Source organism: Dicentrarchus labrax, unplaced genomic scaffold (genome assembly GCF_905237075.1).
Source record: "Dicentrarchus labrax unplaced genomic scaffold, dlabrax2021, whole genome shotgun sequence".
NCBI classification, from domain to species: Eukaryota; Metazoa; Chordata; class Actinopteri; family Moronidae; genus Dicentrarchus; species Dicentrarchus labrax.
In genome coordinates, this window is record NW_026136713.1 from 28622181 (window position 1) to 28645594 (window position 23414).

Consider the following 23414-nt stretch of genomic DNA (forward strand, 5'->3'; position numbering starts at 1 on the left):
TCATTCCAGGAAAACACTTTAGCAAAAGATTTTTCTGATTAGCACTTTTTGAAGTGAAATCAGCTGCTCTGTTGTTTGATTGTGCTGGAAATCTGCGTACATGTGGCTCTAAACTGGCTCAAGGTAATTATCAAATGAAAAAATTCTGTTGATTTGTGCGTCCTTGGAACATTTTTTCCCAGCTTGCCTTTGGAAGAAGCAGCTTCACAAGAATGCAAACACTGAAAAGATATCTTGGGCAGGACTGTGTGCCTGGCTTCATGCTTCCAACTCTCTGTGTGATCACATATGTTGTGTTTCAGTATAGCTCATCATCACGGAGTACAGATGTTGTCACAAGACGGTGATACATTAGCCTTTTTGACAAGCTTGTGCGTACTATAACTACAGTCTGTCAGAGAGAAGAAATTTAGTTTTCAGTTGGTGGAAAATGGAAGTGCAGTGGGCCTAAACTGACAATAAAGGTACCTTTTCAAATGTATCCTCAGTCATGTGATGGTATGAATGAATGAGCACAAAACACAACATTGCTGAGAAAGAGCATGTCCTCTACAAAGCTTGTTTTCCTGGAGAGATTTGTTTTCTTTTTCGATCATATTCCTGATTATACACTGTAACCACACAGAGGAAACACCCCCACACACTCAATTTCATAGTGTAGTAATCAATTAACTTTGATGAATACATCTTTTTGTATGGCATAACAATCAACTGTGGATAAAATGCTAGAATATATACATTTGCATTGCAAAATTGACTCATCTCCCACAGCATACAGTAAGTGCATGACTTTTTAAGAGTAGGCTACATCTTGTCAGGCCATTTTTATTCTCCAAATGTTAATTGCTGTTCTGGGAAACTGGCATCCGTACAAGCATAAATAGTCAACTTCTGCAGATCAATGCCAGCAGTGATTTGGTGAGGAGGCAGCCAAGTGTCAGACTCATGGAGAAATTTTACAAAGGGGTATTTAAATCTGTCCATCCATTTTTATAATGACACAAGGGCAGCCATGCAGAGCCCTTCATCATACAGGGTTTCAAATTAGATTGACTGGAGTTGCCAGTGTAGGAGTGTTGTTCAAACTGTGAGGTGACTTTCTTTCCCCCCCTGAACTCACAGCAATTACTCGACAATCCAGAAGGGGAAACGACTGCAATTTCAGTATTTTTGAATGGAAATTCATGTTCCAGTTGGAGGTCAGCTAACGTTGAGAGAGGCTTTAAATGCATTCATAGCCACATTTATATGGAGAGAATTTTGTTCCTTTATTATTCAATCAAATAGAATAGATTTGAAACCAAAAAAGAGATTTGAGAGCAAAAAAGAGTAAGTGCCAATCCAAAAAAATTTTTTGCAGGTTGCAATGATTGAACATATTTCTTCAACTTCAATCAAAACTAATGTTTGTAAGTAAAAACATACGACCATTCTGCTTATAAATCAGTCCTCTTTGCTTGCAAGTTCTAAAGTTTTGCTTGCGAATTCAACTGCACTTGATGGCTGGGGCCTACGCTGGTGGATGAGAGAAGAGTTTCTATTGGTTGGTTTAACCTGGCTACGTCTTCCGCATTACACCCACTTCTCCCTTGTGCTGTGCTGCTTGGAGGTAAGCCTGTTGCTCTTGAAACGTTTCCCACAAGTAATGAATTGTGCTATATATCGTTGGCTACAGCCTGCCGTACATTCACAACAACAACAACAACAACAACACAAGTAATGAATTATAATGCCCTGCTGCTGCAAGCACACTGATCAGCAGCAACATGGTTGTCTCTGCTAGTCACGGCCTGAGCAGAGTAGCCTAATGAGTGAGTGAATTACAGGGAGGCGTATACAACGTAGGGCTGTGATTGAAACATTTAGTGTTGCATGGTACTCGCGGTGACAAAACGTCACGGTTCCTACACAACAGTACTACCGTGGATTACTAAACTACCGCTGAACGCGGTGCCAGTTTCCACTGTGTAGCGGGCTACCGCTACTCCTCCTGGCTCCCGTTCTCGCTACAGCTGTTCTAATGTCAACAAACACACATTCTGTTTTTCTCCTACATTAAATGAGGACTGTGGATTTTGCCCCCCATTTCCTAGGCCTACAGGTGACATACAGTATGAGTACTAAAAATCCAAAACACATCTCGTATTGACTAACGGCCTTTATCCCTTCATGCCTCCATTCTCATCCATGAGAGGCAACAATCAATGATGATCTCGACATCAGCCATAATTCAGAGAACCACAATTGCATTTGTAACTTTTGCTTTAGTTCCAACAACCTCAGAAGCAAGTTTGAAAGCCAGAAATCCCTGACCCTCCTGAAGTAGTCATTTAGTCATTGGTATTGATCAAAAACCCCATCATCCCGCTGCAGATACATTATGATCACTTTGTGTTTCGGGGCAGTATAAATCTCAGTTATAGCTCCTATAAACTTTTAGACTCCCACAATGCCAACAAGCAGTAATCACAAAGTTGGTTTCAGATGCTGTTGTGACAGCCAGCCTACTGAATTTTATACTCTTTACTGGCAACAGTTCAAACACAGAGCGTTTGAGTTAAACAAGGCTGTTCTAGTCTGGAATTGTGTCAGTGGAGTACAACAGGTGGGGACAGGGGTATTCATGAGCCCTTCAGGAACCATGCATTTAAAAAACGGCTTAAGAGACCTGCTTGTGCTCATCTGCTTTCATAAACCGATTTATCAAAAGGAGCGAGTGTACTTTTATGAATTCAAATTTTTACAAAAGAAAGATTTTTCTTCTTTCAAACCATCCCCTTCTATCTGTTGCAGTGCAGAAGTTGAATACAAAATTTGGAAAAACGCCTGCTCTTAAAAACAGGCAGCTATGAAAGCAGTCTCCGCTTAGCAACAATGAAGTAACTCATGGCCAACAAAGCTGGAGGATGGGAGATTAAACATACTGTATTCCTCTTTGTTGCCTGTTTACATAATCCCTACAGTCTCTCATCAAGGAGCCTGGATGAAAAGCTTTCATCAGCTCTCTCTGGAAAACCTGTTTCCTTCTTTGAAGCTCAACACAGTGGCCCAACATGCATGCAGGTGTTCCACTTTCACTGAACAGGATAAGTAAAACACCTAACAGTAAAATCTAAAGTCAAAATGTCTGCGTCTCATCAAAACACTGAGACACCGGTCTTTTGAGCACTGGGGGAGTTGGATATAGTGCACCGTCATACTATGCATCATTAATCATTACGGCTGGAGCCAAGGACAATAAATGGACTCGAGCTCCAAAGGCTGACATATTCTGGTGCGGGACAAAAGCAGCTGCCCTGTAAACCAGAGAGCTCGGTGTATCATAGCTCTGTGCTGTCTTTCTGTCACGTTCAGAAGCAACCCTTGTAGCTCCAAAATGTCAGCTTTTGAACAACTTAGAAAGACAGCTTTGTTTACAGCTTGAACTCAGTCGAGTTTTGAAGCCAGTCAGTGTTTTTCTAAAGGTTTTATAAGCCCAAGAGGTGAGAAAATTTTCCTAACCCATGGAGCATATAATCCTCTAATTCACCCCCATTGGAGTTACAAGCTTTGCACCCAACAGTGATGATGTGGGAGTGGGAGTGGAATCTGTAAGAAGCAGCTGAGAATTGAAAGTTTTAAATATATACAGGGGAAACTCACAGGGAGCAAGCTGTGTCCTGTTCTGTACTAGACTGTACAAAATAATAACCGGTAAAAAGAGATGCACTTCCAAGATAAAAAGCAGCATTGCGAACTGAATAATGTATATAACAAATTTAAAAGATGAAGATGAAGAGTTCACAAGTGAACGGTCACATTGAGCTTGTGGCAATATTCCAATGACAGACGAAAATTGTGAGTAACCAAGCGTGCCAGGTGCAATAGTATTCTGATTGTTATTCCCTGCTGAAGTACAAACTTAGTAAGAGCTCATTTTCCAAGGTTTGTCTTCACCCTCGGAACTTCCAAAAAACTGCAGAGCACGGATGAGTCACCATGAAATCTGGTTTTTCTTCCTTTACTGTAAATAAAAGGTAAGCTGTTTTTCTTGGAGCAATGGGTAAAAATGTCAATTTCATATTTTTGTCTTATTCACCAGCAATCTAAAAAATCTGAACATAACGCCTTAATTGAAAAGGCTCAGCAGCTTTAGCTCACTAATGGGACATACAGTATTCCAGAGTGCAACAGAATATGTGGGTGAGGTAACATTCCTAAAGGGATTTGATCAAATTGGTTGATTGAATCACTCAAGAGTGGGCGAACCTCGGAAAGCACAGGTCTCTTAAGAATCACAGCAATACAGAGGTGAAGATGACTGCTGGCCTCAACCCACACCTCCGTCTTTAGATCAGGTAGTGAGGGCCAGGGTAGAAATGACACACCTCTGTTCCATCATATTACTACACTAGCTAACATTTTTCAGGAGAAGGAAAGAGAGATTTTTATATACCAATACCAATACTATTTTTAAAACACATATAACAAGAAATTAATGCAGGGACACAGGATAAGAATTTGTTGGCTTAAGAAAAATGAGAAGTGTAACTTGAGCAACTATTTTGTACCTTTTTAGTGAAATGATTTCTATTTCTTTCTCTTTTTTTGTCATTTCATTTGACACAGAAGACTTATCTTAATTCCAAGATGTCTGTAGGCTGGTAGTTAATAGATACTTCATAGACAGATACTAGAAATGTAGTGTCATCTGCATAGAACTTTATTTAAAGTTATTTTAAAGTTATTAACAAAGACATATAAGGCCAGTCTAAAGTTGCCAATTCCATTCAAAGTTTTTTTGCCATGGCTACATAAATACGGCCATGATTGCTAAAGTTAGAGTAAATAAATTGCCATATCATCATATATCATATCACTATCAAACTTATATTCCTTTGTGACATGTTTGCATCACATCACACAATATTTTAATATTATATATATCTCCGCAGTTGATGTGCACAGCTTAATCTACAACTAATTTCTGAACCACCTACAGGTAAGTTATCAAAGCCAGTTTTTGTAAAGCATCTGAACAACATGTTGTGTCCTACGGCATCAAACGCTTAGACAGATCAATAAACACAGCACTACCAGGTTAATTTTCATCTAAGCTGGAATGATCATTGACCCCCCCCCACGCACACCGTCCTTCCTGGTTTTACTGTAGCTGAGCATTATGAGGACAGCACAAACAGAACAATGAGAACCAGATTCCCTTGAAGCACAGCATTTGCGAATCAAGCTGAGAAAAGTGAGCACCACCTGGGTGTTTTATTGGTACTGAGCTGCTAAATCGGCTTATTATGCAGAGCTATTATCGCCGGGAGTTGAGGAAATTTCACAGTGTTGGCAAAGGTTTGCTCTCTCTCTCTCTCTCTCTCTCTCTCTCTCTCTCTCTCTCTCTCGCTACCTGGCTCTGTCTCTCGTCTTGGCTCCGTTTCCTTTATTTTTCTTCTTTCGCGTCTTTTTTTACTTGCTTTCAGTCTTTGTGTTTCTTCCTGTCACTCTTCTTCCTCACTGTCTTTGGTTTTCACTCTCTGTCTTGTTTTTATTCTCTCACCCTCTATTTCTGTATTTTGATTTATCTCTTTCCTTTGTCATTTCCTTTTCCATACCCCCATCCATTAAGCATGTTTTTTTTTTTTGCTTTTTTGTCCTCCCTTTGACCTCTTTATTCAATTTTTTTACTTGTTTTCCTGTTACTCTGCTTCTTTGTGGCTCATTCTCTCTTCACGTCACTCACTCATGTGCTGTTTGTTCCGTTATTGTGACATTTTTCCCTTTCGTCTTTTCATTTTTCTCTCTGTCTTACTCTTATTTGTCATGTCCGCCTTCTCCGTCGCTCTTTTCTCTTCGTCTGTTTTTCGCCCTCCCCTGCCTTCTGCTCTCGCTCCCTCTGTTTCTTCCCTCCGTCAGCAGTGAGCAGCCCTCACCACGGCTGCTGCAGAGTTCATCTCAGGACAAAACCCTGCTCTGCTGCTGTTTCTCTTGCACACACACCATTTGTCGACCGAATCAAAGTCTGGGTGTAACGGGGCCCGGGGACAGATGGAGAACAGTGAAGACGAAACAAAGACGTTCTCCGAGTTTAAGAGCACGGCAGAAATATTAAAAAAACAAGGCAGGCTAAAACTAGGATGCCACATGATATCACAAATGGATGCTGTTCAAGTATGTTTTGCACATGAACACGTGAAAAAAACTGGCACAGACTCTGCCCTCTTGGCTTCAATTTTGCGATCCGTTTGCTCTGTCTTGCTTCTGCCAGTATTTAAATTTGTTTTGTCAAGAGTGCTTAACAGATTTGACCTGATTTGACTTTTGCAGCAGATGTTAATCAGCAGTCTCAAGACCTCACTGGATATCAGTTTTCCCAATGTATACAGCACTACATAGTTGGAAATTGAGGGATCAGATTCTAGGTGGTAGCTTTGGGACAAATATATCATTTTTGCTTATATAACACTACAATGATGCAATGAGATAAAAGGAACTCACATTGTGAGGGAACATCACCAGCACTGGGTTGCCAGAATGACTGTTGTTCTTTGGCTCCAAAGGTTGAAATTGAACTCAACCACTAAGATTAGCCACGCTAGCAGCATTTTGCACGTGGAAGAAATTCGCCTTCAAGGCTTTCTGCAAGGACATTCACCCAGGAGACCGCTGTCCATATCCCCTGTGAAGCCAACCATAATCTTTTCCTAAACCTAACCAATTACTTTTGCTGCCTAAACCTAACCAAATTGTAGCTGAAAACTGAAAATTAAGTCAACTAAGTCTACAAATAGTCAACAAGGACTTTTGATTTCATACAGGACACAAACCTCAGTCTCCTGTGTGGTCTTGTGTTTGACCCACTCATCCATGACCACCAGACAAAAAGAGGATTATGAAATATTGTAGATATTTAGGATCCCCAGAGGATTAATCCACCTGACTTTGAACCCCTGACTTTACCTCTATTGCCTCTAGTGATTGCCATGAAATCTGGTGTATCCATGTCACCTCAGGAGGTAGCAACTTTGGTGAAACCCTTACATGGCTGAAGTCTTCTTTGGACCACATTTAGTAAGGATCTAAGAATAACAACGGTATGTCAGTTGCCCGTGATTTCCAAAACGACATATTGGAGATCACTGACAACAGACGTACCAGACCTTAAGTATGTTGCACGTGTTGTCATTGCACGTGTTGTCATGTAAGTCACATGATGTAAGTCTTACATGTAACATTATGTAACTTCAAATACTTGGTTAGGTTTAGGAAAAGATCATGGGTTAAAATAAGTTTGTTGCGTTATGAAAGTTCTGTGTTTAACATAAGTATGTTATGTTACGTAAGTCAAGTGATGTCAGTTGCATATGTAATGTTACGTAAATTTGAAAGTAACTCAGTGTTGACTTTTGGTTCCACACAGGACACATCTCCCGAACTCCTGGGTGAAAAGTCATGGGTCCAACCCATCCATCCACCATGGTTTCTTCCATACGCTGAGTTCTTTGCTCTTCACACGGCTCATCATAATTACTATGGCCACTTGAGGTCGCCGCCTAACAATCAACGTAAACATGGGTCGTAATAAGCTGCTTTCACGGGCGATCAATACAGCCGATTTTCTGGTGAGGACTGGGACACATTTGCATAACTGAAACTCCAAGTTGCTACACAGTTGCTACAGTGTAAGTAATGGTTTCTGGCTGGGCTGTCTGTTCTTGCTGGAGACATTCACTTACCACCATTCAAATCTCTGGCCAAGCTTTTGTGTGTGACACCAAACCCTGAAAGTAGCTGCTATTCAGCACAACCAGCGCATGTCTTTTCAAATCTGGACTCCCCTCAATGTGAATTACGCCTGACCTGGCAACCCTGCACTTCCCTCACATCTCACCCTCTCTCCCTCTCCTCATTAGCACTAACCCTATTCCAGGTCAATACGTATGGCACAGAGAGAACACACACTACACACACTTACCCTCTCACACATTTTCTATCCCATTCTTTCTCTCCCTCGAAGTCACACACACTCACTCTGTCTTTTTGTGAGTCTCTCTTTGTCTTGCTTGCTTTATCCCCGTCTCTCCCACACACACACACACACACACACACACACACACACTGCTGATCAGGGCAGCCGAGCAGGCAGGAGTCTGACCTCATTAGGAACTACGGCAGCCAGCCAGGGGAGGGTCTGTCGATGAATGACCAAGAAAAAGTGTTGAGGGAGGAGGATGGACTGATCAGAGCACCAGGAGGAGATCTAATAGTTCCTCCCCTGTTGGATGCTTTCATATGCAGTCAAGATTTTATAAATAGTACTCCCCTAAATATTTGAAGGATAATTTATCAATGTCCCCCCTCAGGATCATCAGGTCAAAATTTAGTTTGTGACCAAATTCCAGAAAAACGATTGATATTCCCATTAGCCTCAAATGTACTTTGTGTTTAATGCTAATGAGCAAATGTTAGCGTGCTAACATGCTAAACTAAGATGGTGCATATGGTAAACATTATACCTGCAAAACATCAGCGTGTTTGCATTATCATTGTGAGCATGTTGACATACATACAGTGTCACAAAGGCATTAGCATGGCTGCAGACTAAACGGTCATCAACACCAAGAACAGTAACTGTAACAATAATGATGCCGATGTGAGTATCTGATGAATGATAACGTTCGTACACACAAGCTGCACAATCCAGCTGCACCAGCAGCTTAATAGTCAAGTGTACATACATTGATAAATGTAGAAGACTATCAAAATGTAAAAATTAGAAATCTTTGCTGCAGCATGAAAAATACAGATAAAGCAATACAAACAATAAAAGAGCAATAAAAAGTTAATGCAAAATGTAACTCTGTAGAGTAAGTAGACAATTTTGTATTAAGTGCTAGATTATCATACTGTAGATGATGGACTGTGTTTGTGTTTAACCATGAAACCTTTTGAAAATATGCTACATTTTCAATGCAACAGACTGCACAATCCAATGCCTTTTCTCCTTTTCTGTCAGACAGTAGCTTCCATCCATCATGTCACTCTTTCCGTGGCTTTCAACAGGCATGCGTTTGCATTAGCGGCCTGTGAAAAATCTTGTTTCCTCCTCTCTTCCCCACATTTGCCATTTACAGTTTGCAAGTAACTGGATGGAAAGAGAGTACAGTCAATCATACACAGGCAAATTCCTACTCCGTCTTCTGGATTTATGACAAAAGTTAACCTCAGCTGTGTGGCTGCTCTATATTCAACAGATATTTTACAGGTAGTCTTCTAAATAAATGGTACAGTTATGGAGTCCGGGGAGCCGACGTGCTGCCAAACCTCGCAAATGATAGATTGCTTCTAGACTACAAGGATGTATAGGCTTTCCGCTGCTGTCAGAATATGTCCAGCTGAATGCATTACCAAACCTTATGCTGGAATCACTCAAATCCTTACCAAGGTCCACAGACAGATTAACATATAAATGAAACTACAGGCAAGATCCTGGCCTTCATTTCCTATCTGTTTACGCCAATGATGTGCGGTCAGAGAGCTTTGGAGGAGGACAGCAAGATGTCTCTTGGAATGGAAGTCAGGCCTCTGTATCATTGGTAGTAGAGAACATTGTAGTAAAACTGAAGGATGCTCCAAATGAGTAGCCTGAAAATGTTTTTACTCTGCAGGAGTGGCTATATAGTATTTTAAACTGCTATACAAATAAATGTGTTTCTTAATTGTTATTTCTTGTTTTTCCCAAGTCCAGCAGAAGAACATATTTTGTAGATTTTACTGAGTTACTAGAAATACCTCTGAGCTTTTCTTGAGAGAAAACAAACCTATAATTACTACACTGCATAACTTTATCAAATAGCTTGAGGATTAATTCCTTAAAAAACTTTCTAAGCTGAAATTGTTGGCGGTGTTTTATTAAACTGAGTTTTGGCATTCAAGATATAATGCAAGTGAGGGAGATGAATGCACACTGTCTCCATAAAAGTCTCATGTAAGTAATTTAATCAGTTGTTAAATATTAAAATCTATATCTCTTCTTTATGGAGAGAAGAATGTGTATTTTCCAAATGGATTTTCTTTAGGCAAAGAAAAATGACTTCACCTTACGGGTACATTTTATTTTAATAAAGTATTAATATAACACACTAATATATAAAAAAAAGACTTTATGGCTTCATAATCAATGAAATGAATGGACACACTCTATAGTGCAAATCAACTCTAATCAGTTTACCTCAACAGCAGCGTCTGAACTCAACAATGTTTTATTCCTCAACCAAAGATGACTCTTTAACCGGTGCACTGCTAAGCCTTGCTAAACCCTGCGTTTGTTGTAGCCCTCAAACATGCAGTGCAGTAAACAATCAGCATATCCAACAAAATCTCTGTATAATTGCATGTTACACTAAAAGAGCCACTGCTATTTTCATCAGTACGCTTGTTTAAGTAAACAGTGTTTACTAGAACAACAGTGTCATGTTATGTGTGAAGTAAAATAGGGGGTATCTGACTGACAGTTAATTTAATTCAAAATGAGGGACACCTTATTTGCCAACAGTAATAAGTATACATCTTTCTGTCTTGGCTGCTGTAGGCCAGAATGTCACATAGAAACACAATAAGTACTCGGCAGAGTTGACGGACTGTGTGACAGTGAAACGCACATGACAAACAGCAGACTTTAAGCTACATCTTTGGAAGAAAATTTAAGTGTGCTTAATAGCAGGTGCAAACAGGTTCAAATGACTTAAAATGAAGATCCCCTCCAAATGTGTATTAAGTCATACAAATAGTTTCCTTGGAATGATAATGTGTGTGATATGTTTTGTTTTTTTCCTGAAAAAAAAGAAGTATAATTTACACATTCATCTTCTACCTCATTAAAACCTCCAGAATCTCTGAATATGCAAATGTTCTTTATTTCTAAAGTTTTCCTGCTGGACACAAGATGTCTCCTACTTCACTGTTTAGTCCATTCACAGTAGATGTGCACTGGTGGCTTCAAGTTTCTACATCACACAGTACAAGTTGCAAATTAGACCAGGGTGGACTTCCAAACGGTTTGTGATGTCGCAAATCATGCTCATAGGCCCTGGCCAGGAAACTTTCCACTTTCAACAGATGAATGTGAAAACATTTTTCTAGTGTCAAACTCTGCACAGACATCATTCTGCACAGTGAAGCTCAAACATAGGAACAAGAAGAAAAGTATAATTCCAGCAACAAAAAAAACTCTTGAAAAAAATGTTGAGTGGAGGGGGGCTTTAAACGTTAACATTAGAGTTACTGTATGGGAGTTGCAGTTTAAGCACCTAAAGCAGCTGGAAGTGTCAGCTGACAATGTAGCACTGAAAGGGTTTGAAGTGTCTGTTAAAGTGTAAAAGCTGAAATCAGTTGAAGCGTACTTAAAGCAGTTGAGGTGTCAGTATACGTTAAAAGACTGACAGGGTTTGAAGCACCTCTAGCAGTTGAAATCAGCTGAAGCATTTGAAATGTTCCTTTTCAGTTTACATTTAAGTGCTAAAAGTAGTTGAGCTGACAGTTAACTGTTAGCTGAAATGTCAGTTGATGTCTAAGCCATGAAGGCAGTTGAAATGTCAGTTGAAATAACCCCCAAAGCTGATATGTGTTTTTACTGGTGAACTGACCTGTATGTTTACATTTCCTGACAAGCAACCTCTCCTGGTGCTGCAAATAATCACGGTACTTCGGGCGTACAAAGGCAGAAAGAGCATGATGCACTTCAAGCTGATGCAAAAAAAAAAAAGTCTCCAGGAGTTTTGGGTGGATGAATGGGTTTCAAAGCATGTCACCACAGTTTATATGCCCCATCTTCTACCAACAGTCAACTTTGATTTTATTTCTAACCACAAAGGTTTCCAGTATGACCACTGTACTACATTAAACAAGTATAGTTCTAAGCTGGTGATACTTCATGAAATGTTAGCCTAAATGAATCCACCCCCCCCCCAGTCATATTAATACTCACATTCCTCGAGGCACTGGCCGAGGAGGTGGAGTGGCAGCCATATTTGATTCGAGCGTTTTAATGGACCCTAAACCTAAACTAAATTATAATTCATTTGAAAGCCTTGTTCTTAGTCTTTCTCACCCAAACTGGAAAACACTGCAGCCAGTTCTATTTGTTATAGTGTACCGTGCTCCTGGACCGTACTCTGATTTTATATCTGAGTTTCTATCAAGTTTAGTCCTTAAATCAGATAAAGTAATTATTGTAGGTGATTTTAATATTCATGTGGATGTTGACAATGACAGCCTTAGTAATGCATTTATATCATTAATAGACTCAATTGGCTTCTGTCAGAGTGTAAATTAACCAACTCATTGTTTTAACTGTCTCTCGCTCTCTCTCTCTCTGCCTCTCTCTCTCTCTCTCTCTCTCACCCCAACTGGTCGAGACAGACGACCACCCACCTAGAGCCGGAGGATCTGTCCTAGGTTTCTGCCTTTTAACAGGCAGTTTTTCCTTGCCCTTGTCGCCAAGTGCTTGCTCATGGTGGTACTGTTGGGTCTCTGTAATTAATGTTAAAGAGTTCGGTCTAGACCTGCTCTATTTGAAAAGTGTCCTGAGATAACTTCTGTTATGAATTGGCGCTATACAAATAAAATTGAATTGAATTGAATTGAATTGAAAAGACCACTGCTACTAACTTGTTTTATGTGCATCCAAAGTCTGATGTAACATATTCGTCTGTGCCAAAGAGCTCTATAATTGTCCAAATACTATTTTTTTAAAAACACATAAATAAGCATACTGTTGCACTGGGTCACATGTTCCTTCATTACAATGAACGTGGGTGGTGGTTTATTTTAAGCTGATCACACATACACCATCCAGCTGCTGCTACTCACTAACGCATTATTATTCGGCAGCTGAAAATAGTCACATATAAATTCACTCTTAAGTCCTGTTTGAGTGAAGTTTCCTAACAAATACCCAACTGTGGTGATTTGAGATGTGTTTTCAATCATATTTAGACCTTCCTAAGTTGCAAACTGCAACTGGAAAGGACTAGCAAGTGAAGGGACTGATTGGAAATAGGAAGAAATTATTCAGGGCATGGGCAATGGAAGATGAAAATTTCACTCCCCTGGCCCCTTTACTGAAGAGGACCTCTGTTTTCAGACCACACCAGCTCTCAGATTAAAGGCCAATGACCATCATGAAAATCAAATCCATCTTCTTCAAAAATCTGGTGTAATTTTACCAAACAGCTACAAGAACATCTCCGGGGCAGTAGTAATCTTCCTGCCTGATAGTTATTAACGACTTTTCAGCTCATGATAAAAGGCTTCGAAAAGAGACTAAAAGCCCATTTTGGCAATTTTGCAACAGGTTTCAGCACCATGCAAAAACCAGCAAAGAGCGGGGGTGACTAAGCTGAACTGAATGAGTCATTACAGCAAGGTAAGGGGCTGCAGAAGGCCCTCAGAGAGCAGACCACCCACTCATGTCCCCCATTAAGACGGCCGGCTCTTCTTGCACATCAACGCCCCTGCAGCAATTTACAGCTCAGCCTGCATGGAGGGCAAATGAATGGTGAACGACAGAGAATTCTTAATGAGACACGGGTCAACGAAATGTCAAAACAAGACAATGAATAGAGAAATAAATGTCCCAAATTGCGATTTCAGTATTTACACCTTCAGTGGGAAAATGTGGACTAAATTACAAGCTGCTGTTCATCTCTTGTTTGAAACCAAAACTCAAATCCGCATTTAAATTTGGCTGTAAAGACAGATGTGTTTTTATTGAGATATATTGTATATGCTAGGAGATAGATGGTATTTCCATGGTATTTAATTTTCAATTTCTATTTTTTTTTTGGACATTTTGATTAATATATTGTTTACAATGTCTGTTCAGTGCTATTTCTCAAAATATAGAGTAACTCGTGAAGAAAGCAGCTCACTCACATATTCATTCATTCATAGCTTACCCATACATATAGTGTCTATCGGGAGGCCCCTTGCTGTGCACAGAAAACCCACTGGACCTCGATCACTCACTTACCTCATTTATTCAACTCAATGACCTGTGTAGGAGCTTCATGTCTGTCACTCAATGTGTCCTTGTTTGATTCATTGCACCTCTACCACTGTGTTTCCTGGCATGAGCGAATTTGGCAGTGGCAGGAGCATGAGAATATAGGTCACACTGTACAACGAGATGAGCAGGTTATATTGCATCCTTTGAGACAACAAGGACACACAACCAGCCTTGTGCTGCCACAGGAATTCATTAAAGGACATAGAGACGGGTGACAAATTAAAGGAAAAACCCAAATGAATGAGTGGAGAAACATGACAAATGCAGATGCTTTCATACAGGACACGAGGGGCCATTGAATGGTTTGATGAGAATAAAAATGATGTGAATCAATTGAATGCCTATGGGAGAATGGAGAGGGTGCAGAGACCGTGGGGTTGTATTTTCCTTTAACTTATCACCCAGCTCTAACTGCCTTCTAACAATGCTGTACCCACATGTGGTGGGTTTACATCCACTGGCTTTTTATGCACATTTTCAATTTGCGCATAAAAAATCCTGAGTGGAAATGCAGACAATGTGAAAAAAAAAAAACAATTTAGTTATCGCAAAAAGGTTTTCAGGGGAGGTGCATTTGTTGGTGTATCCATAAAAAGAAAATCTGACAAACTGCAATGGAAACAAATTCAACAAATATATCATGACGTAAATGAAGCATATGAGATTAACATCTACTCTCAGTCTGAGGTAACCAAGCAGCTGAAAAATCAAGCCAACACAGAAGTGCCAAAAGCTGCAGTTCCTCAAACAGCCACTTGAGGCTGGCTCCAAAAATGAAAATGGCCAACTTTACAGCAGAAATAAACATAATGTAACTTACCCATTAAAATTCTACTAATGCTTAAAGTTATGCATAATTAAGAGCGTGGCTACTTTTAGTGACAAGTGAGTGTTGTAGCATGACAGTGTGTAACTATGTTTCATTTCTCTTGTTTACTTACTCATATGTTGTGTTATACTTGTGCTTTGGGTGTTGTTTTTCCGTCAGTGTTTCTTCCTTGGATCAAGTACTATTACAGATGAGAAATAACTTAAGTATCTAGCCAGGCTACTTGTTAGCTGAATTAACTTTTAATTTGTATTATGTCTCCTGATTTTAAGTACCAGTTATTATACTTACTGTGGTTTATCCAATACAGTTTTCACAGTCTGACATTGTTAACACTCCTGTCAACTCCTATCTTAAACCCTTATTGGAAGAGCATTTAACTGGCATAGCAGTGCAGCCACATACATAATGAGGACAGTAGAGGCACCTTTGACAAGTGTGCTCAACTATATTTTCCTTGTTGAGCTCATGCATATTATACCATTGTAACAGAAGGTATGTGTGTTCGTATGTAGTGAAACTTTCTCGAAGTGAACTGATGATCTCTAATAACTTTGCAACATTTGTCATCCAACAGTCACAATTTGTATGCAAACATCATACTTTTAATACATTTTATTTCACGGCTCAGGAATTGGAATGAGAGGAACAGATGCACTCAGTGATAGCCTTTAATCTTCAGAATACCAATAAACAAAAAAAGAGCAATCTGAAGCCTGTAATCAGTTTGCAATCAGACAGTACTATGAAGTATGCAGCAAACACCTAACTCAGAAAATCAGAGGATCGCTTTGCTCACCACATAACCGTGTGTGAGTTCCGAGTTAAAACAGACTCACATATTGATTGATGCTTTAATTGATTCATTAGGTAGGAAAGCGAATGGGTCAAATATATATTTCTGTAAAAGGCTCTGCAGCCAAGTCAAACACCAAGGCACTATTATCTGAGAGCAGCAGGTTATCAGTGGTAACTGGCTGACCAACCAAGAGCTGAAACATCAAACATAGCACCAAACCTATACTGTATATGAGTAGCATACAGTATACAGGGGACAGGGACAAAAGGATGGATGTAATGACAATGAATTTGTGGGAATTCAGTCATTTGTGGGCACCTCTTTACTGGAACATTGCCTCTACCTCTAACACTTGGTGTGGGTGGTTCCTGGACCCAACACAACAGAGTAGCCACAACAGCTCTGACAACTTCCCGTTATAGTTGTTTAACACTATCATTTGGTGCACAAATGTGATCAGTTACAAGGTAGAAATTACTAATTTGAGTGAGAATTATAAAAAAAATAATTAGACACAGTTGCAGGTGGATTTAAGAATGTGAAGGGGCATCTTATCTAATTGCTTACTAGCTAGTTAGCTCATAAAAAATTGACCAAAAAAATGGCGAGCTGTACAAGTTGTTGTAAGTTGTTTTAAGTGAATGTTACAGAAATACCAACTCTGAAATTTACATATTTCTTTGATTAATATGAAAAATGTTAATTACTCCCTATCAACTGCAACCATAGGTTCCGTGTTGACTAAAAATGACATGGCAGGATGAGTATATTGCTCGCTACAGATTGGTTAAAGATATAATATTCAACATTTCCACATTTAAATGTCTAAAAACGCTAGACCTTTGTTATATATTTCTTGTTGTATATTAACTGTATCCCAAATGTTAACAACAATGTTCACACCCAGAGAAATCTGTCAATTTATTCAGGAAGCCTAATGGTGCGTTGCCTTGCTTGCCTTCTGGGTAAACACGTGATTCATCAGATACGTCAGAGAGTGATGAGATAAGTCGGCAAACATGACTGAACCTAATGTGCATAAAACTTTCTACATTAACTCGTCTGTAAACAATTTCTGCCTGTCAGATAGATTTTCATCAGCAACTCCAAACAAGACTGGTTCTAGACTATGGTCGACATGCTAGCTGCTGAGGACATAATTGAGGACTGCCTGCGCCTTACTGTTAAGCTTTGTTTATGTTCGACACAGTGTTCCCAAAGTGTGGTCCAAAAGTGGCGCCATCATGGCTCTTCTGTCAAGTATATCCACTCATTATTGGATATACTTTATTGCAACTTGCGATAAAGTACAAAACTATTTATAATACAATTCTTCCTCTGAGTGTGCATTGCAGCCATGTGTGGTGATAATTCAGGACTATTCATTTTGAAAGAGCAACGGCCAGTGGAGATCTCGACTGAACGATGGTGTAACGTCGTCACTCTTTCATGGGCAGATTTTCATGTTTATAGGGGTGGTCCTGTTTTGCTGCAGACCAGCCAAAAAAAACAGAACAACCAAAAAACAGATCCATGTTAAGAAAGTGATTGTAGTGGATAAGATTTATTAAGATTTTTGGCTGCATGGTGGTTATGAACTGATCTCAACAATGGCTGTTAAATTGATTATAACCTGAAAGTCTATTGTGTTGGTCAGTTTGTCATTAAGTGGGTTACATGGAATGGATTTTATTTAAACACCATTTTCTTCCTCAATGGTTTTTGTGTTAATTATGAAAACAGGTACTTTAGTGGTTAAATAATCACAATGAATATAGTTTTCCCCCATATCATTTGTAAGAATTGTTACACACTGATATTTGTTCTTTACATTGGTTATTAATGGACAGAGCTTTAAAACTGAGTCTTGCAGCACAGTAACAGCCTCTTTTGACTGCTAGGGGTTTAATAATTTCTAAGCCAATCAATATCCTCGCAGCGGCTGTCCAAACGTGTTGCACAGGTCTCCTTAGTTACCATCCCCCACTATTCCTGCAAACCCCCCCCCCACGCACACACACACACACACACACACACACACACACCCACACACTCAAGGTAACAGATGATTTGACAGGCTATGGACTGATGATGCACAATGGACACACACAAGATATCACTACATTGGGGTAAATGGAGGATAATTTTTCCCTTGAGCCCAGTGTCCAATGCCGACCATCAACCAGTCCTCGTGAAGGTTTGGGATTTATTTAAAAAAACTAAATATCTCCCCTCTAAAAATCATATGAAGTGTTTTCTCTAAAACTTAAGGTAAAGTTGGCTACTTGAGATTGACTTTACAGCATTTGTAAATTAGCATGCTGAGATAATTTAATGGTCAGTTGGATAAGCTTTTCAGGTTAAAAGAAAAGGAAAAACTCATCATTCTGATTGATTTTTGGTTTCAGTAGTCTTAAATGGTAACTCTGGTGATATTTTTATATTTTCATTATTGCAAATCCCAATGAAGACCAAAGCCAACAATATCGTATTGCATATCTAGCAAAATCCTTATATACCTTATTGCTCTGAGCCCCATTGTCCAAAAACAAATTAATTAAAAACCCATCAATATTGCACTGTTGCACTGTGTGTGTAATGTCCCTTTATTACCATGAACACAATTGCTGTTTTGAATCAATCCCACACACACCATCTTGCTACCATAAATATTCAGTAGAGCACCAAATGTGTATTAATCTGGTGCGAAAAATAGTCCACAACAAACGCACTTTATACATTAATGAAAACATACCTATGAACATTATATTCCATTTCTGCCAATAAATCCTCCTAAATGCTACACACTGGACCTTTAAGATTAACATCCTCAGTAGGAATGAATGAGCTTACGTGCCAGAGACAGGGTAGAGAAGTCAAAACGTATTGAAAGATTGACTAAAAACATTTTTCATCTTTTAAGGTGATTTGTAGAAATATGTAGAATTTCATCTAGCTTCTGTCCTTATTAATCGGTGTCAAATCATAATAAAATATGAAATTTAAGACACCTACAAGAAGGAAAAAAAGACTGATGATTGCAGTTACTAAGTCAGGAACACCTTTGAGAGTACAACCTGTATCTTTTAAATGAAGGCAGACGGCAGTGAAACACACTCATTTGGCAGATTAGTGCACTGTCATTTGGGCTGATGAAGATACTGCACAGTCTACATCACCAGTAATGCAGTGACGGCAGTAATACTTCAACCTTGAACACTTTTAATGGGGTGTGTTGTCTGTTGTCCACTGTAGTCCACTGTTTTTGTTTGATGGGAACCATTTTCTCTTCTGGCCTTGCAAATTGAATTTCCCTTAGGACAATAACTGGTATTGCATCTTGTGTCTGATGAGCATGCAGGCTGACTCTGAAAGGAGGAACTGATCTGTGCGCTCCACTGATCATTGATTTCTGTTTTGCTGAGTCTTTCCTGAGAAGTGCAGAACTGGTGTGTTTTGTGCCGGGAGATTGTCGCAATCATTTAGCTGGCCACAGTGAAAATAATCTATAACTTAACATTGAAATACCAATACTGTGTGTCATTATGTCAAAACTTGTGGATGAATCACTTCTACAGTCACATCTAGCATTAGAGCTTTTTATTGGTCTTCATAGCTTGTATTGCTTTTTATTGCTTTATCTGTATTTTAATGCTGCTGCAAAGACTCCCTGTTTTTATCCATTAATCTCAGGTTAATTCCCCCAGTTCTCCATGCAGCCTCACAACGGCCAACATGTCCACACATTTCATCATGGCCTAATGAAGTGGCCTTCAGGAAAAAGCACCGAAGCATCACCATCTCAGTGTCTGTACAGTAAATCGCTCTGTGGTGAAAAATGTCAGCTAATCGCCGAAATGTAAATGAAACAAAACTGTTTCACATGCTTCTTTTCCAGAGTCATTTCCTCACAGAGTGTGACTGAGGTTACTGATTACAGGTTAGGAGAAAAGGTGCTTAAACAGCCATCCATTCAGAGGGAAAAGTGGCTGCAGAGGTAGAGTGACAGTTTAATTTTTGCAATATTGATTGTGTTGTCATAAACACGATAGTATACTTAATATTTACTCTCCTGCAAATATTTGCCAAAGTCGAGCTTGACGGCATGAAAGCAACCCAACAATATGCTAATGGCAGAATGCTAACGTCGACAGAAAAGGATTACTTTGGCTGTGACTGAGCTACTGGGCGTGTCTCCTTCATTAATCTCCCCCCTTTCTCTCTCTCTCTGTCTGTCTGATGGTCATACCTCGTTAAAGACGGGGGTGGGGACGGGGGATCAGGATGGGGGTGGGGTTCACAGGTGCAGCCCAACGGAGCTGCGCCATGGTTAATGGCGTCCTCTGATCAATTATGGCCCGGCTGAGGCACAGTGTCTATACATATTTAATGACTAGGAGCGGATGCGAGCCCGGCTGCCTAAACCTCTCAGCCTCCACCCACACGCACTCTCCCCCAAATCCACCAGCACTCAGACACCCCCCCCCACTTCCCCCTCAAGGCCCAGATGAAAGGGAGGCTTGACTTGTTAGCACCCTGCGTCAGTTAGCTCCGGACAGGAAGGTGGGGTGTCACAGCAGGGGAGACTGGCCAGCTTCACCCTGAGCTGTTGGAAGCTCCTGGTTCCTATTTGTCTTTGTCTGCAGTGTGTGGACATATGTTCGGATGATATAGGCACATCTATCTATCTATCTATCTATCTCTCTCTCTCTCTCTCTCTCTCTCTCTCTCTCTCTCTCTCTCTCTCTCTCTCTCTATTGTTCTGTCCTATTATATAAATGTATACATTTTTCTATCCATTCATTTCATCTCTTCATCCATTTTCAATTCATCCATCCATTCATCCATTAATCCATTCATCAATCAATCCTGTCCATCCATCCATCCATCCATCATTTATCTTTCTGTCCTTCTATTATCTATCCTTCATGTATCCATACTTCTATCCACCCATCCATAATATATCTTACATTTTTTAGATATCAGATTCTTTATGTATTCTGATCCATCTCAGTTTTAAAGGAGATTACAGATGCCCAGCCTTTTTCCTTTTTCCTACTCTTGTCCTGTATTACTTCCATGATTGTACAACTGAACCCTCTCATGTAATCAAACAGCATCACTGTGGATGGAAGCCATTTTGGTTGAAGGGTGCAAGGGCCCTGCAATTATGGCAGTGGGGGTTGGGAGAGAGAAGTGGGTGCTGGAGGCTGTTGGCTAAGAGCCGGTTGGTAATGCTTTGTAGTCTGTTCCCACCCAGCCGCTCACCGCTCCAAAGACTAGACTATGTCCTGAAGTAAAAGACACTGCAGAAAATATTCCATGTAAATCATACGGTTTTTCGTTTTTCAGAGTTCAGTGTTATTCTGTGCCTCTCACCACTCTTCTCCACATAATTTTTACTGTATCCAAAGCAGCTTTGGTTGTTCCAAGAACCGACATGAGAACCGAAGTTGGTGAAATAGATTGAGTTGTTTCGGTTATCAAACATAATGGCCAGACATTTTTCTAATTTGCAGTACTGCACAGAAGAACAAAATAAAATCACATCTGGCAGTGTTAGACACAAGGACACACCAGAGTTGTCATTATTATAAGAAAGACTAGGGCTGACGTTATTTGAAAAGACTTGAAGCATGTGCTCGCAGCATTGCTCTTTATCTTGTAGCAGACTTTAAATTGGTGCATTCACAAAAGAATCTCTTGCCTTAAAATGCTAAGCTCAGAGTGTGTCCTGATCAAACGGATCAAAGTCTCTTCTCAACCTGTAAGGAGGCTGCTTAAAGCCCCCTAAATCCTCTTTGGTCTTGATAAGAAAGTTTGATGCAATTCGTTAATTCTTAAACTTGAAATGTCATCCTTTAAAGGTGGTGAGGACAGACTGATGACTGGTGTTCTTTCCTTTGATATGCAAAACATTTACAGGGGTACCATGGGGTTTTTTGGACAAAGAGATTTGTAACCTGACTACCAGATTTTGCATCGTCCAGTACAAAAAATATGCAATAATTTCTACAGCTTAAAAGACCTATAAATACTATGCGGAGAAGTAATGTGACATTTTAATATCACAGTGAAAAGTGAGCTTTAGGGGGTGAATGGATGCAAGTGTTTAACACTTGAGACCAGAATCTTCTCCTAACCCAGGGGTCAGCAACCTTCACTATCAAAAGAGCCATTTCTGGTAAAAAAAAAAACAAAACAAAACAACAAAATGGTATCAAAACATATTTGAGCCTTAAATTGCAAATTTCTCACCACAGGTCAAGGATACTGGTAAGCCATTGCTGTTGGTGGTAAAAGAAAAACAAATGGGTCCACGCTGTATTAAATTCTCTATTTTCTTCTGAGACTTTTATTTTCTTGCATTTGGAATCCAAGGAGACTAGCAGCCACCACTATTGAGGTCAGGAAAAATATAAAGGAAATGGTGCCAGGTCAGGAAGCAACTTATGAGACAGATTAGTTGACGAAAATGTAAATGTTTTTATTTGATGTGTATGGCTACATATTTCTACAATTGAATGTAAGAATCCTTACAAAAATGATAAATGAAAGTGAAAATATTGGTCTCCACTGTTATCTGGCTCTTTAAAGGTCCAGTGTGTAGGATTAAGTGGCATCTAGCTGTGCAGTTGAACATCCCAACTCTGTCACTTTACCCTCCTCTTCCAGATACAAAGGAGAAACTAAGGTTGCCACAAAATGGACAAAAAACATGAACACCCATAGAGCCAGTGTTTGGTTTGTCTGTTCTGAGCTACAGTAAAACACAGCAGTTCAACATGGCGGACTCCATGGAAGGCAACCCACACTGTAGATAACAGCTTATTCCAAGGTGACGAAAACATAACTATTCCTATATTCAGGTTATTATATATTTAACAGTAAAGTTGTAGGCCATAAAACCAAAACAACGAGCCGAAAGATGTTGAAAATCTCAGGCGAGCAAAGGGTGTTTGAGTGAAGGGATAATTCTCTGTAGGTTTGTTCACATTACACATAGTCATTTGATCCATTGCTATTATAAAAATATTGATTAGGGCAGCCTTATCTATAACTATAAGGTCTGAGGACTCTGGCAGCAGAGGTGGTCAAGAAAACCTATTTCACCCTTTGTTAATTAGCATAATTAACTTTTCAAATAGGATTTTGATAAGGTATTCATTTTATACCCCATAATGCTCATTTAAGCCAGCAGACATTAGAGTGCTTTGGGTTCAGTCATGAAGAAGTTAAAAGAGCAGAGGACTGGATCCATTGTGGCCTGTTCACAGGGTGTTTACTGGTGGTTACAAGGGATAGGCCACCATGTTGGAGGAATGACAACAGATAGAAAATTTACAACATTATCAACTCCTCCCTTTTCGTTGTGTGTCATGTTTCTTGTAACCTTTGATAAGTAGTCCCCAGTTAGTTTGTGCTGGGATGGACTCACCCCTCTGATACAAGGGGTTTGGCTGTGTTTGATGCTTTGTTGCTAATATTCTGCTACAAAACACTGACCACAACATTCCATATCGCAAACGTCAAAAATTCTTTACATATCTTTCTTTTGAGTAGTTGATTGACCAGCAGAATATTATAGTCAACAGCAAGACTTGAAATGGCAGTACATTGTGATGTGTGTGGAGACATGTTTAACCTCACTTGCTGGGGACAAATGTGGAAAATATGTGCATGCTAACCCAAATTTGCAAACAAAGAAACATGGTTTTGACCAATATAGGCTT

At 39.7% G+C, this 23414-nt stretch overlaps 1 long non-coding RNA gene across 1 annotated transcript; it reads left to right on the forward strand.

The window, feature by feature from the left end:
* The first annotated feature begins 5172 nt into the window (after positions 1-5172).
* On the forward strand, positions 5173-12626 carry LOC127375091 (uncharacterized). Its single transcript, XR_007887307.1, has 2 exons — positions 5173-5340; positions 7406-12626. It is a non-coding gene; the product is annotated as an uncharacterized LOC127375091 (long non-coding RNA).
* Positions 12627-23414: the final 10788 nt, after the last annotated feature.